Below are 13,532 nucleotides of genomic sequence, written 5' to 3'. Positions count from 1 at the left end.
TGGAATGCTCTTTCAGAGTCACCCCAGATGGAGGTGAAGAGGCCAGAGCTTTGTACTCCTTCATTGACCAGTCACCCTGTGGACTGCCTCCAGAGAGAGGGCATAACCCTGGGGGAGGCAGCTAAGGGCAATACTCCAGGGAGGAACTTGACCATGAGCCCTCAGAAGACAACACTCTGGCAGCTGCAGGAATGAGTGCCTTGGCCCTCAAGGAAGATCCGGGCAGCACTGAAGCATCCACTGTGGGCTCTGGGTATCACGGATGGATGGGGCACCAGGAGTCTCAGTGGGGTGGCTCAGTTCACGGACAGGTAGCTATGAAAGTTGATGACAGTTCCAGTGAGCACAGCAGGGTAAGTTCGGGGGCCACATGAAGGGCAGGCACAATGTTGGGGACAAGGCAGAAAGAGTTAGGGGACACCAGTGGACCAAAAGTTTGGAGGACAGGGGCGGGGGCGGGGGATGGTCTTCTGCCTGCTGTTCCAGCCTGGGTCCAGGCCAGGGCCTGGTGGGCCTGGCAGGTCTGAGCGGCCTGAGTGGTTGGGAGGAAGGCCCCCCTCAGCACTGCCAGCTCCTCAGTCGATAAGCAGGATTAGCCTCCTCTTCCTCAGGAGGAGGGGCTCGGCTCCTGCATCAGCCACCAGCTCTGGCCCTAATCCCCCTCGCTTTCTAATCCACCCACGACTTTCTTAGGCATTAACGTTGGGCTCTCAGCTCCCTAAGCACCACCCTGAAGATGGGAGCCAGGCTCTGAAGGGAATTAGGCCAGCCTCAGAGGACAGCTCTGCAGACAACTGGAGGGAGGCTGAGAACCACCCCCACCCACCCCACCTCTCCTCCTCTGCAGGCCACCCCACCCCAGACAGGGTCCAGGGTCTCATGGGGTCTCTTCAGCTAAAGCCAGGCAAGGAGAGGGTGCAGAGAGGAGCTGAAGAGGAAGGGGATCCCCTCAGCTGTGTGTGAAGCCTGGGGGTGGTGCAGACAAGGAGATGAGGGTAACCATAACCTGGAAAAGGCAGAGAGACAGGAGAGTTCAGGACATGCTGTGCCATGTGAGAGCCCAGAAGGCCAAACTTAGGCCAGGTTGTGTAGGGCCTTGAGCTCCCCCTGCTGAGGAATTTGGATTTCCCTTTGGGAATAGGAAGGCACCTTGGTGGGAAAGCGGTAGTATTTAGAGCAGCTGCTTTGGTGACTGTGAAGGGCTTGGGGAGAGGGGCAGAGACTGGGGGTGAGCAGGTACTTCTCACCCGAGGCAGGCAATGAGACCCTACGAGGACACTCGCCCAAGGTCACCCAGCACCATCTCCCAGTGCGATGGGACAGCACAGAGCCCCCAGTGGTGGCAGGGGCGGTTGCAGCCCCAGCCTGCTCAGAGGCTCCCTGTGGAACTGTGAAGGAACACCCTGGGGTGCCCTGGAGAGGCGAGATGAAGCAACAGCGCATTAACTGTTGGCAGCTGTCCTACTAGGCCTCTTCGTTGTTCATTATTCCAATTATTCAAAACAGAGTGCAGCAACCAGGCCACAGCCCAGGAACAGAAGAAATAACCTTCACCTGCCCCACGACACCTCCCTCCATCAACCCCACTCCTAGGTTTGTCAGAGCGACCACACACAGGCTACTTTCCTCTGAGTGGGGCCCCAGGCAGGGAGATGAGAAGTCAGGAGAGTGTGTGAGGCTGGGAGTGCCCAGGTCCTGGAAACCGGGAGGGCCCATGTCTGCTCAGGAGCTGCTTCCCGGCAAAACCCAGCTTCTCCCTCTCCACATCCCAGCCCCCATCCCGGGTTAACTCATCTGTAGATGCTTCTTGTTATTAGTATTCATTAAACAAAGTACTTACTGAAATTCTCCTTACCATATCCCTTGGACCAGGAGGTGGCTGTTTGCCCATTTTTTACAGGTGAGAAAAGTGAGGCTCAAAAGGCAGTCACTTTTCCTAGACCCACACAGCTAATGACAACATAGAAACCAGGGAAGCAGAGGGGACAGCCACCCACAATCCAGGAAGACAGAGCAGTGCAATGGTTACAAGTGTGACTGTTACAGTCTGATGGGTTGGGGTTCAAATCCAAGGTCTGTCTGCCAATTTCTAGCTGGGTTCCAAGTTTCTCACTTATAAATGAGTTGATAACGCTGACTCACAGGCCCCATTCTGTGAACAGACACACAGGGTCACAGTGGGAACCCTGGCGGGGTCCCACACACAATTGCTGTTCTCACTACCACAGGACCCTGAGTGGACAGGCAGAGGTAGAGGCTGGTCCCCCGCTCTGTCTGCTTCCAGAGGTCTCAGATGTACCTGTCTGAAGGGGTTGGCAGGCGGTTGGGGTCCCCAGGCTCCTTGAGGGTGGGTGGGCAGTAGGGCCACGGAGTATCGAGCGGGCGGTGGGATGTTAAAAGGCGGGAGGTTCATCACAGCGGGTTCATTAGGCCACCCAGGCAGGACCCTCTCATTGGGCCCCACTAATGAGCTTGCACTGGATTATCCGCTCCCACCTCCGCTCGGTTTACTCTGTCAAATCGAGTTTGCATTTTAAATGGGAATTTGACAAGACGGGCAATTTGTCTGCTGACGAGGTTAATGGGTGTTAGCCCTGCGGACTGAGGAGGGAGAACCCCTGCCCCAGCCCAGCCTGGCCTCTGCCCAGATCAATGACCCTGACTGCTGCTCCTCCCTCCACTGCAGCCACCCTGGGCCTCCCAGTGGCCAGAAGCTGTCCCCGCGTCTGGCTCACCACCTCCAAGCAGTCTTCCCAAAGGCACCCTGCTCAGGTGGGTTGACATCCCCTCCACCTGGACTCATGGCTCCTGAGGACTGGGCCATATGATGCCTCTCAGACTACGGGTCTCCCCTGTCAGATTCAGGCTCCCAGGGCAGGGTCATCTTTTCCCTCAGTGTTGGGCTTCCAAGGTGTGGGCAGTGTCCCTTCCACCTCCCTCTCCCACATGGGACTTGAAATGGAGCCGGGGCGGTGGGGGTGGGGGGAGCTGGCATTGCCACATCTCAAATTTTAGCCCTGGACTGTGGCTGGGATGGTTTCTAATCTTGGGGCCCCATCTAGACCAAGCCTCGATACTGGGGCTCACGGTGGGTGCTGGGGAACCCTTCTGAGACTTCCTGATGGTGCCTGACTTCCTCGAGCCACCCCCTCCAAGGCTGAACAAGAACCCAGGTTTCTGGGACCCCCGCAGGAGCCCAGGAGTGGCACCAGGCCAGGGTGGGCTCAGACTGTAGAAGAAGATGCTTCAGGCCACCCCTCCTCCCCAGGGCCCAGCGCCCTTCCCCGCCCTGGCTAATGTGCCACAATTACCTCCTAAGTGCCCAAACAAATGTGGCTGCTGGGGAAAGTGACACGGGCTCCAGGTGATGGATTCGTGCCATCGGGGAGCCAGGCGGAGCGGGCCCTGAGCGGGGGGGCAACACTAATATTGTATCAGCGTCGGCACCGGCGCCACGAGCCGGTGATGAATATGTGTCACTTTACACGGCGCACACTCGGGGGCCTGGCCGCGCAGGCATGGAAAATAGAGTGTCTGGGATTAATGATATTGAAAATGATAGAGAGCAGATTGGAAATGGCTTCGCCCGCCCGACCCACGGAGATGGAAACGTACCTCACAGCTATCTGCCCTGCCCGGCCCGGCCCCCACCTGCCCCCCACCCTCCACCAGCCGCAGAGGCCCCTGCACCATGAAGACCCTGCATCTCTTTCCCACCAGCAGCTCCTTGGGCTGGCACTTATGGGGGTCCACTTACGAGCAGAGAGAGGAGGCATTAGGGAAAACTCAGCCCCTGACTGACCTTCGATCTTGGTCCCAGCAGACCCCAGTCACCCAGTGAATCTTGACCTTGGACACTGAAGCCCTGACCCTGGCTCCAGCTGAGCCCTGCCTCTGGCCCCTGGCTGAGTCTGCAGGAGCCTGAGCCTCCTACCGGACCACAGGGGCTGAGCAGTGGAGAGGGGGCGGTGCAGGGATGAGGCGGGAGAGCGTGGACCCCTTGGCGTAGTGTATCCCCTGCTGGAGGGCAGTCAGGGCCCAGCCAGGCCCTTCATGGTGTGGGCTCCTGAGTCAGTGAACCAGGGAGCAGATGTCTTGTCCATTGATGCTGTTTTTAATGTTTAATTCTGTTGCTTTTCTGTGTCTGCACACGTAAGTATGTGTTTATGTGTGTGTGTGCTCAGTCACTCAGCTGTGTTCAACGTTTTGCAACCCCATGGACTGTTGTCCACCAGGCTGCTCAGTCCATGGGCTTCTCCAGGCAAGAATACTGGAGTGGGTTGCCATTTCCTCCTCCAGGGGAACTTCCCGACCCAGGGATCGAACCCGGGTCTCTTTCATCTCCTGCATTGGCAGATGATGCACCTGCTCTTCACCACCAAGCCACCTGGGACACCTGTTTATGTGTTCACAAATACACCTGTAGGGTTGTGTCTGGCATGTGTAGGAATGTAGGTGCTGGGCATATCCTTCTGTGTGCCTTGGTGTGCACCGGCATCCATGGGGATTCTGTGCAGGCCTGTGCCTTATCTGAGGCCACTCTGGGCAAGGGTCTGAGTATGTCTGTGGTAAGTGTGTATGTGTCTGCATGTGCCTGTGTGATATGCTCACCCACAGATGGAGGGACTCTGGTATGTGGGCTTCAGTCAAGGAAAATTCTTGTATGAGGCCTGATCCTAATTACAGGCTAAATTCCCATCATTAGGGCGAAATGCCTTTCCCTATTGGAATGGCAGCTGTCCCACTGGGATTCTAAATTTGCCAGATGGACAGCAACCTGAGATCATCAGCCCAGCTTCAATGTCCATCTCAACATCAGTCCTCACACACCAAGGCGAAGAGGATTCACCTACGTCAACATCAACCATTCAGTAAGTACTGGGTTGGCCAAAAATTTCATTCAGGGTTTCTGGACAGTGTTATGGAAAAACCCTAATGAAAATTTTGGCCAACTCAGTACTTCCTGAGGGTTTGTAATGTGGCAGTTACTGTCTTTGATGAACAGGACAAACCTGTTTCTGACTTCATGGAAGGTATAGTCCATTGGAAGACACTAAACAAGCAAACAGATAAGTAAATAGATAATGACAGTGTAAAAAGTGCCACAAAATAAATATTCAGAAAGCCACAATAGAGTTAATGGGGTGACCGACCCCAGTAGAGGAAGTGGTTAGGACGGGCTCCTCCATGCAGGTGACATTTGAGCTGAGGGACGAGAAGTCAGCCCTGGGCAAAGAGAACAGTGAGTGCAAAGGCCCTGGGCACATTCTAGCCCCTGTAAGGAGAGAGAAGTCAGGGGAGACACAGGAGGGGAGAGTGAGGCCAGGACAGATTGGGCCTAGGAAACCAGGGTGAGGAGTTTAGGTTTTGTTTTCAGTGGGATGTGGAGCCACTGGAGGGGTGAACCAAGAAAGCGGTAAAATCATATTTGCATTTTAAAAGAAATTGGAGGTGTTGAGAGGACAAGCAGGAAACCTTCCAGGAGGTTCTAGTCTCAGCACCAGGTCCAGGATTTATATCGTCCCAGTCCTGCCAGAAGCTCCCACATGCACCATCATTAATACTAAATACTACCAGCTGGTGCTTCACTGAGCCCCCCCCAGCAGCATCCTGGGGCCTTGGGTCCCCACACTCTCCCTGGTCCTGCCAGGATACCCCTACCTGGATCCCCTCTGCCTCACTCTTCATCCTATAGGATCTCCTGGAAATGCTGTCTCCCCAAAACCACTTGAGTCTTCCTGGCCCTGCTCTCTTCTGAAGACCAGTCCTGGGAAATCCAAAAGCTATTGTGAAGACAGCAGGAGAGGAGGAGGGGGCCTCCCACTGGCCTTGAGAAGCCCAGATCTAGAGAAGCCTCCAATTCTGAAGGGTGAGGCGCAGCTCCTAGGCAGCCCGCTCTCAGTTGTGGGAACTCTGAAAACCACCCTCATCCGCACGTGTCCTCGCGGGGTCCTAGCAGAGTGGGACTACACAGGGAACACCCCAGTCTGTCTGCCTCCGGGTGTGTGAGCTGCTGGAGGGAGGAATACCAGGTGTCTGGTTCCCCCCAAGCCCACCACTGGCATGTAGAGGCCCACGGAAATGTGAGTGGAAGGGAAGGACGGGCATCAAGTCCCAGGGTTGGGACAGGGAGCAGAGTTGGTGACTTGACTCCACCCCCAGAGCTAGCACCACCCCCCTGCCCCGGGGAGGAGATAACCCCCTCCACCCACACCGGGCCCCCCCAAAGGCTCCCTGCGGGCCATGACTTTTCTTGGAGGAGGCAGTAGTAAGAGGGGGCTGAGGTCTCTGGGCTGCGGCTCTGCCCCTGCTCTGCTCCAGTCTCCTGTCTTCTGCTCACTCGCTTTCTCTCTCAAGCTCTTGTCTCTGTGCTGCTTCTCGCCCTCCTTCCCTGCCTCTCTCTCCCTGAGTCATTTGCAGAGCGGAGATGGCCTAGTCCATCTGGGAGCGAGAGCGCGGCTGGTGACGGAGGCGCAGGTAATAGCCGAGTGGAGGAGAGAGATGTGGAAATTTATGACATTGAAAATGACTGAGAGAGAGAGTGTGTGTGTGAGAGAGTGGGAGGAGGAGAGCGTGGGGTGGGCGGGAAGGGAGAGAGGGAGTGCGCGTACTCCCTCAAACACACACGCGCACACGCTCACACTCCCGCCCACCCCTCCCTCCAACCTTGCAGAGAGGCGAGGACATGGGCGAGAGGGCTGCCGGTGCAGAGAGGCAGGCAGGCAGACAGACAGACAGTGGGGAGGGGTAGGACAGACTGGGCAAAGGGAAGGAGGGGGAAGAACAGCAGGGAGACCAGGAGACAGCGAGACTGGGGACTTCTGGGGCAGAGAAAAGCAGCGTTTGGCTGTGGTGTCTGCTTGTCCCTGTTGTGGTCCCCACTTCTGGAGCTCTTATCTGAGGGCAGGGGTGTCCCCATGGCATATGGCAGTGAGGAGTCTGGGGCCTGAGCTAGAGCTGGAGATTATTTAGGGCTGAGTCTCAGAAAGGGCCAGAATCTGCTGCAGGCTGCACAGAAGGCCTCTGTCCTCTTAGCATGGCTGTCTCCCCAACTCCCCAACTGGGTGAGGGGGGCAGGAAATGGATGGACTAGCCCTGCAGACCGCTCAGCGCCTCCCTCTGACCATGGGAGGCAGGCCAGAATGACCTACCCATATCCTCTTGAAGTCACAGGAGAATCTTATTTCTTTGGGGGTGTTAAGCCCCTAATCCCTTCTGCCCTAGCCACTCCTAGACCACCCCTCCCCCCACAATGGCGCTGCTGGAGACAGGAGTAATTAGACAGCCTTCAGAAAACTACACCCCCACCCCATGGCCACCCAGACCCAGCAAGCTACACTCCAGTCCCATCCTTGACTTCATTCTGCTACCTCCTGGCTCTAATACTGCTGAGTCCCTTCCCAGTGGGAGACCTTAACCTTGGGCTCAGCTCTTTGCTCAGATTCCTTCCTTCTCTGGGGTGAAGTTCCCTCATCTGTAAAATGCCTACACCCATCCCCCTTGGGCCAGAGAAGCAGTGCCAAGGCTCAGGGTGGACTCTGGTCTACCTAAGTCTAGAGACTCTTTTCCCTTAGAAAATGTGGGTCATCCCAGCTCTAAAGGTGCTCTCAGCAGTTCTGGCTGACTTTGTGGGTGAAGGTGGAGGAGACAACTCCCAGGCATTTCCTGCCCGCAGCCCCTCCACTTCCCCCCTCACCCCCCTATCACCCCTCCACCCCTCCCCCCACCACACAGCTGTCTTCCAAGGAAGCCTACGTATCAGGTACTCCAAGGGCAGAATCTTCCATGCCTTGGTACCGACAGAAGGCTGAGGTCACACTGCTGAGAAAGTCTAAGCCAAGCTCTGGTCTACTTGCCCAGGCCATGCACCCGGCTCCTTGACCTGCCAGATGTGAGCAAGATAGGTGCCTTAGTCTCTGGAAGACCTTGCCCACCATCTCCAGCAGCTTGGAGCCCAACTCTGAACAGGTATCCAAATTTCCCCAAAGTGAAGATCATTTCCCACTCCACAGGCCTGCCCCCTCCCTGCCAGCCTTACACTGAGGCCCTTCCTCTCTCCTCTATTCTTCCTTCCCTGCTCTGTAATCCTCTCTGATGGAAAACTTCCTTGGATTAACCCCTCCTGGACCAGGGCATCTGAAATGCAGTAATTGAAAGCAAAAGCTTTAGGGCCAGAAAGGCCCCAAATTACAGCTCTGCCCTTGGGTTGGGTGACCTTGGGCTCTTTATTTAATGTCTCTGAACCTCATTTCCTTATCTGGCAAACAGAGCTACAAATGTCTGGCCCCAGGACTGTGGTAAGGATCACAGGAAATCATGGATGTAAAGTGACTAGCACAGAGGAGGTGCTTGGTAAATGCCAATTGGCATCTGGCCCCAGGTACCACCTCAACTGTGTCTTAGCTTTCTGGGACCCTCAGAGGGATGAGGGTGAGAGCTGAGGGTGGGGAGAGAAGGAAGAGCAGTGGTAGCAGCTTCAGAGGACTCTTGCTCACTTGGAAGAGATGGAGCCAGAGCTACAGGGGCAGACTCAGGGTAGCCCCAAGAGGAACCTCCCCATTTTGAGACCCAGGAGGAAGCCGCCTTGCCCAGGGTGTTCTGAGGCCCTTGCCCTCATTCTAGAGGCAGCTCCAAGGCAGCAGTGGTTGCTCTGTCTGGGGAGCAGTGGGGGAGGTGAAGAGTTCACTAGGCCCACAGGCTGCAGGCCGAGGGCCTCCCACCCAGCCCCCGTGCCCTGGCCCAACCCATTGTGGCCGCATAAAAGGTGACGGATGGTTAATGGGGGAGATAACGGGATTCATAAGGGAAATTTATCGGTCACTCTGGTGGTATAAATATGTTTATAGCAGACCAAGGGGAAATGAGGAAGCCCTAATAAATCACTGTAAAGCCACCAGCCATTAATAGGCGAGTGGCTGTAAGAACCCCAGTGTTGGCGCTTGCAGACACCCCCTCTGGCTGCCTGCTAATGGGGTGGCGAGGCTGCAGACTCATCAGGCCAGAAACCGGCCCCCACTCCACCACTGTGATGGGAGCAAGACCCCAGGGGCCACCTCTGCCAGACCTGAGCTGACCTGTTCACCTTTCCATGGCCTCCTCAGTAGACCCCGGGCTCAGTCAGACTAGAAGGGCTGAAGGGACAGGATGGGGGTGGATGGGGCGTTCCAAGTCTGGGAGGCCCTGGGGCACGGGGATAAAGGAGGATCTGAAGTCAGACCTGACTTCAAACCTTGACGCTGCCAGTTCCCAACCCCTGCCCTTCTTTGAATTTTCTTGTCTGCAAAGTGACTTCACAACCTCAGAAAGCTGTTGGGAAGAAGAGAAAGATAACTCGCTCGTCACAGTGCTTGACACCCACAGGCCTCAATAGGTGGCAGCTATTCTTAGTCTGACTTAAGGCAGGGTCTTCCTCTCTGAGGCAAAGTGCTATGGACACATGAGAACACCCGTGTAAAAGTGGATTGCACTGTCCCCATTTTATCAGGAAGGAACCTGAGGCTCAGAAGTTAAGAGGCTATCAGAAGCCACACAGCTAGAGAAGAAGGGGCTCTGCTTGATTCCCAAGCATAGACTTTACCCTCTGCCCTTTAAACTCTACTCCTTCCTCCTTCCTGAGGGTTCCCTGTCCACACCCACTGCGGAAGAAGGGGCCCTGAAACCCTAAAGGCAAAGCCCTGGGAGCCAGGGCAGCAACTTGCTGGTGCTGGTGATCCAGGCCCAAGTGCCTTGGCCTCCAACCCCTCCCCTCCGTGCACTGCTCCTGCCCTCACCCTTTGCAGAGCAAGTGCTAGAGTCAGTAACTGTGAACTCAGCCCAGCACCAGGGTTGCTGGAAGCCTTTCAAGTGATCTGCACAGAGTGGTCTCTACTTGGCTTTTCCCATCCAAACTCTTAGTCTTGGTCACAGCCTCAGATCTGGCCAAGGGCCCCTCTAGCCCAGCTCACTCCTTCATCCATTCAGATGTATGTTGCTCCTTCCACAGGGCACAATACTCACCAAAACCCTGCCCTTATGGTACTTGACTGAAACCTCATGGAAAAGTCACACCTGGATCATACAACAGAATGGAGTGTGTGCTTAGGCTAAGGCAGGCAGAGCAGCTGGGGAGGCCCAGAGTCAAAGAATGAGCAGGAGCCCAGTAGGAAAAAAACGTTTCCAGAGAGGGGAGCCTGGGAGGCAGACAAGACCTCCTGAGCCCCTGGGGCTGGCTGGTTTCACCTCGCCTCTTTCAGTGCTGAGAGGCGGCACAGAGACCTCCGCATCAGGCTCTGTCCTCACATCGTCCCTGATCTTCACCCGAATGCACGGCAACCTGCTCCCCAGTTTCCTGCCAGGACAGGCTCCTCTGCGAACTATGCTCCCCACCCTATCGGAGCCCCACATCTACCCCCAGGGCCCCAACAGTCCGGCCTCCCTTAGCCTCGGAGGACCGGGTCTCGGCCTGGACTGGGGGAGGAGGAGCTGCTCCACCTCTACAGCCTCCGCTCTGCGGAGAAGGAATCAAGGCACCTCTGCCCGTCTGCTTCTCGGCGCGTTTCTCCAGATCTCTGTCTCCCGGTCTCGCCCCGCTGTCTCTGCGGGTCTCTGGCTCTCTCCCTTCCAGCCTCTCTTCCCGGTCGTCGCTCTCTCCCTCACGGTCTCCGGCTGCGTCTCTCCCGCCTCTGCCTCCCGAGGCCGGGCGGGGGGAATCGCTCCGTAAATAGGCGGATGGCCCCGGGCGCTCCGGGCGCAGACACTCGTTTTTAGAGCCGGTAATTGACTCCTTTCAGTTGATAATTCATGGCTTGCATATGCGCTTTAATGCGGGCGCCCGGGGAGGGAGGCGGGCGGGGCGGCCCGCGCGCGTAGCTGCGAGCGGCGGAGCGGCCGGAGAGCAGGCCGGACCCGGGCGCGTGGCGTTCGGCCGTCTGTCCCGCCGTGTGAGGGCGGGGAAGGCCGCCTCCGCCGGGTCCGTCTGTCTGGCCCACGCGAGACCCGGCGCGGGGGAACGAAATCTGAGTGCGGGGAGTGGGGCGCAGAGGCCCGGACGGCCCTGGGCAGCGAAGCGAGGCGGACCGTCAGAGCCTTTGAGATGGGTGGGGAGGAGACGGACACCCCTTCCCCTTGTAGCCGAAGGGGAAACTGAGTCCCAGAAAGGAGATAGGTCTTATCCGCATCCCACAGCGCAGAAAAAGGGCCGGAACCCCAGGTCCCGCTTCCTAAAGGATCCTAGTCTCGGGCCTCAGTCCCAACCTCCGTAGAACCAACCACGCCCCTGGGGAGATTTCCTGTCTCTGAGCTCAACCCCTCTCCGTGAGCGAACCACGCTAAAGCTCTCAGAGTGGCCTCCCCAGGAGGAGCTGGAGATTCTGGACACAGACTCGGAGACCTGAACCGACTTCTCGCCCCATAGTGACTCCCAGGCTGAGGAGGGGTAGCCCTCGTCCTCTCCCACCTGGCCTTCACCTTCTGTGGAGGTCTTATCGTGAGGCCGTGACTGGGCCTCAGATGCAATCATTATTTCCATCTTACAGAAGAAACTGAGGCTTGAAGAAGCTGGGAGAGTTGCCCAAGGCCTTGGAGGAAGCAGAGCCAAAACCTGGACCTGTGGGCACCCAGATGAAGCTCCCCACGACGGGAAGTAATAGGAGTGGGAAGAGGAGGGGAAGGCGATGCCCTGTCTCCGAAGGTTCCATATATACCCAGGCACTTCGAAGAAGCCCCTAGGAAGAAAGGCTCTGAGAAAGCCAGTGACCTGCTAAGATCTGCGGGGGTGAGGGTGGGGGAGTGGCTTCAGCTGAAGACAGTGCCGGCAGGAAGTGAGAGGTTAGGAGTCAGCGCTGGAGCTGGAGCTGGGGCTGGGGAGGAAGGCAGTTGTTAACCCCAAACTTCAGCTCAGGAGAAATGAGAGCAGCCCAGCCTGTAGGGAAGTCTGGCTCAGGGAGAGGGTTCCCATTTAACTATGCTCCTTGAGCTGGTATCTGCGACTCCCTTTCCCCAAGCTAATTTTAGCCAAAAATAGGATTCTTCCCCCATCTCCTAAAATCTGCAAATGCACCTGGTTTATTCCTGGTCCTCCTATCGCACTACGTCTCCACCCACTAGTTTTCTTGGCAATGGAGCCAAGACTGGAAAAGACCTGATGACAAGGGAGAAGGCCAGGTAATGTCTGGACTATGTGAAGCTCAATGCTGCCCCCTGGTGCCCAGACTTGTGCGGCCAGCGGGGTGTAGGGAAAGGAAGCAGGAGGCATTTGAGATAGAAAACCTCTCTGCTCCTCCACTTCTCTGAGCCTCTTGACAAGGTGTGTGTGTTGGTGCTCAATCGTGTGGTACTCTTTTATGACCCCATGGATTGTAGCCAGCCAGGCTTCTCTGTCCATGGGATTTCCCAGGCAAGAATACTGGAGTGGGTTGCCATCTCCTTCTCCAAGGGATCTTGCCAACCCAGGGGTTGAACCTGTGTCTCCTGAGTCTCCAGTACTGGCAGATGAGTTCTTTACCAGCTAAGCCACCAGGGAAGCCAAAGACTTGAGTGCTTGCTATGCGTGCATCCTCAGCTACTCAGTCGTGTCCGACTCTTTGGGCTGCAGCCCACCAGGCTTTTTTGTCCTTGGGTTTTTTTCAGGCAAGAATACTGGAATGGGTTGCCATTTCCTTCTCCAGGGGATTTTCCTGACCCAAGCATCGAACCAAGTCTGCTTTGCAGGCAGGTTCCTTACCTGTTGAGCCATCTGGAAAGGCCTGAGCCTCTTAGACCTCCCTCTTATGGGAGAGGAAGGACAGAGATGGAGCCATACTAACCCTGACTGAGAAGATACCATGAGGATCGTTCTCCTGCAGAGAACTCAGACTCTGTGCTAGAGCCTGAAGAGAGGTGGAGGCCAAGGCGAGGTCAGCAGTAGCCCTGTCCAGCCTGCACCTGCACACCCCAGATGGTTGTTTCTATTGTAAGTGGAGTCAGGGCAGCCTTTTTGGTATGATTCCTGGGGTCTCCATCTTAGTTCAGCTCGGGCCTTTTTCTGCCTAAAATTCCATCATTTTTATTCCTGAGGAGGTACTCAACAAACGTAGAATGAATGAATGGATGGATGAATTCCATTTTTTTTTTGCACTGGGATATTATCTCCAGGAGGTGGGCTGTCAAGCACAGGGAGGAATGAGTTCATAAGTTTGCCTAGTTGATTGGAAGTAGGGCTACAAAGAGGAATGGGATACAGGAAGGGGAAGTTTTGTTGGGGGAGAACCTCAAGAGAGTTCAGGTGAACGGAAAATCATGGAGGAGATTGAGGGCTCAAAGAAGTCTTCCTGGAGGAAGTGACATTTGACATAGGACTTGAAGGGCAGCGGAGACAGTGATGGCGTTTAGTTGAAGAGAACAGTATGAACAGAGGTACAAGCACACCTTGTGCTGGTGAGAAGTCTCCAATTTGAGAGAATGGAGGGAGGTTACACTGTGGTGGAGCCATGCCAGAAGAGGCTGTAGAGGTCCTCAGGAGGTGCTGGGTGTCAAGTCAAAAAATTCAGCAGCTCATGGGCAAAGCACTGGACTGT

The sequence above is a fragment of the Moschus berezovskii genome, chromosome 4 (genome assembly GCF_049115385.1).
Source record: "Moschus berezovskii isolate FMDL1 chromosome 4, NW_MosBer_1.0, whole genome shotgun sequence".
Lineage (NCBI taxonomy): Eukaryota > Metazoa > Chordata > Mammalia > Artiodactyla > Moschidae > Moschus > Moschus berezovskii.
Note: the sequence above shows the minus strand (reverse complement) of the source record.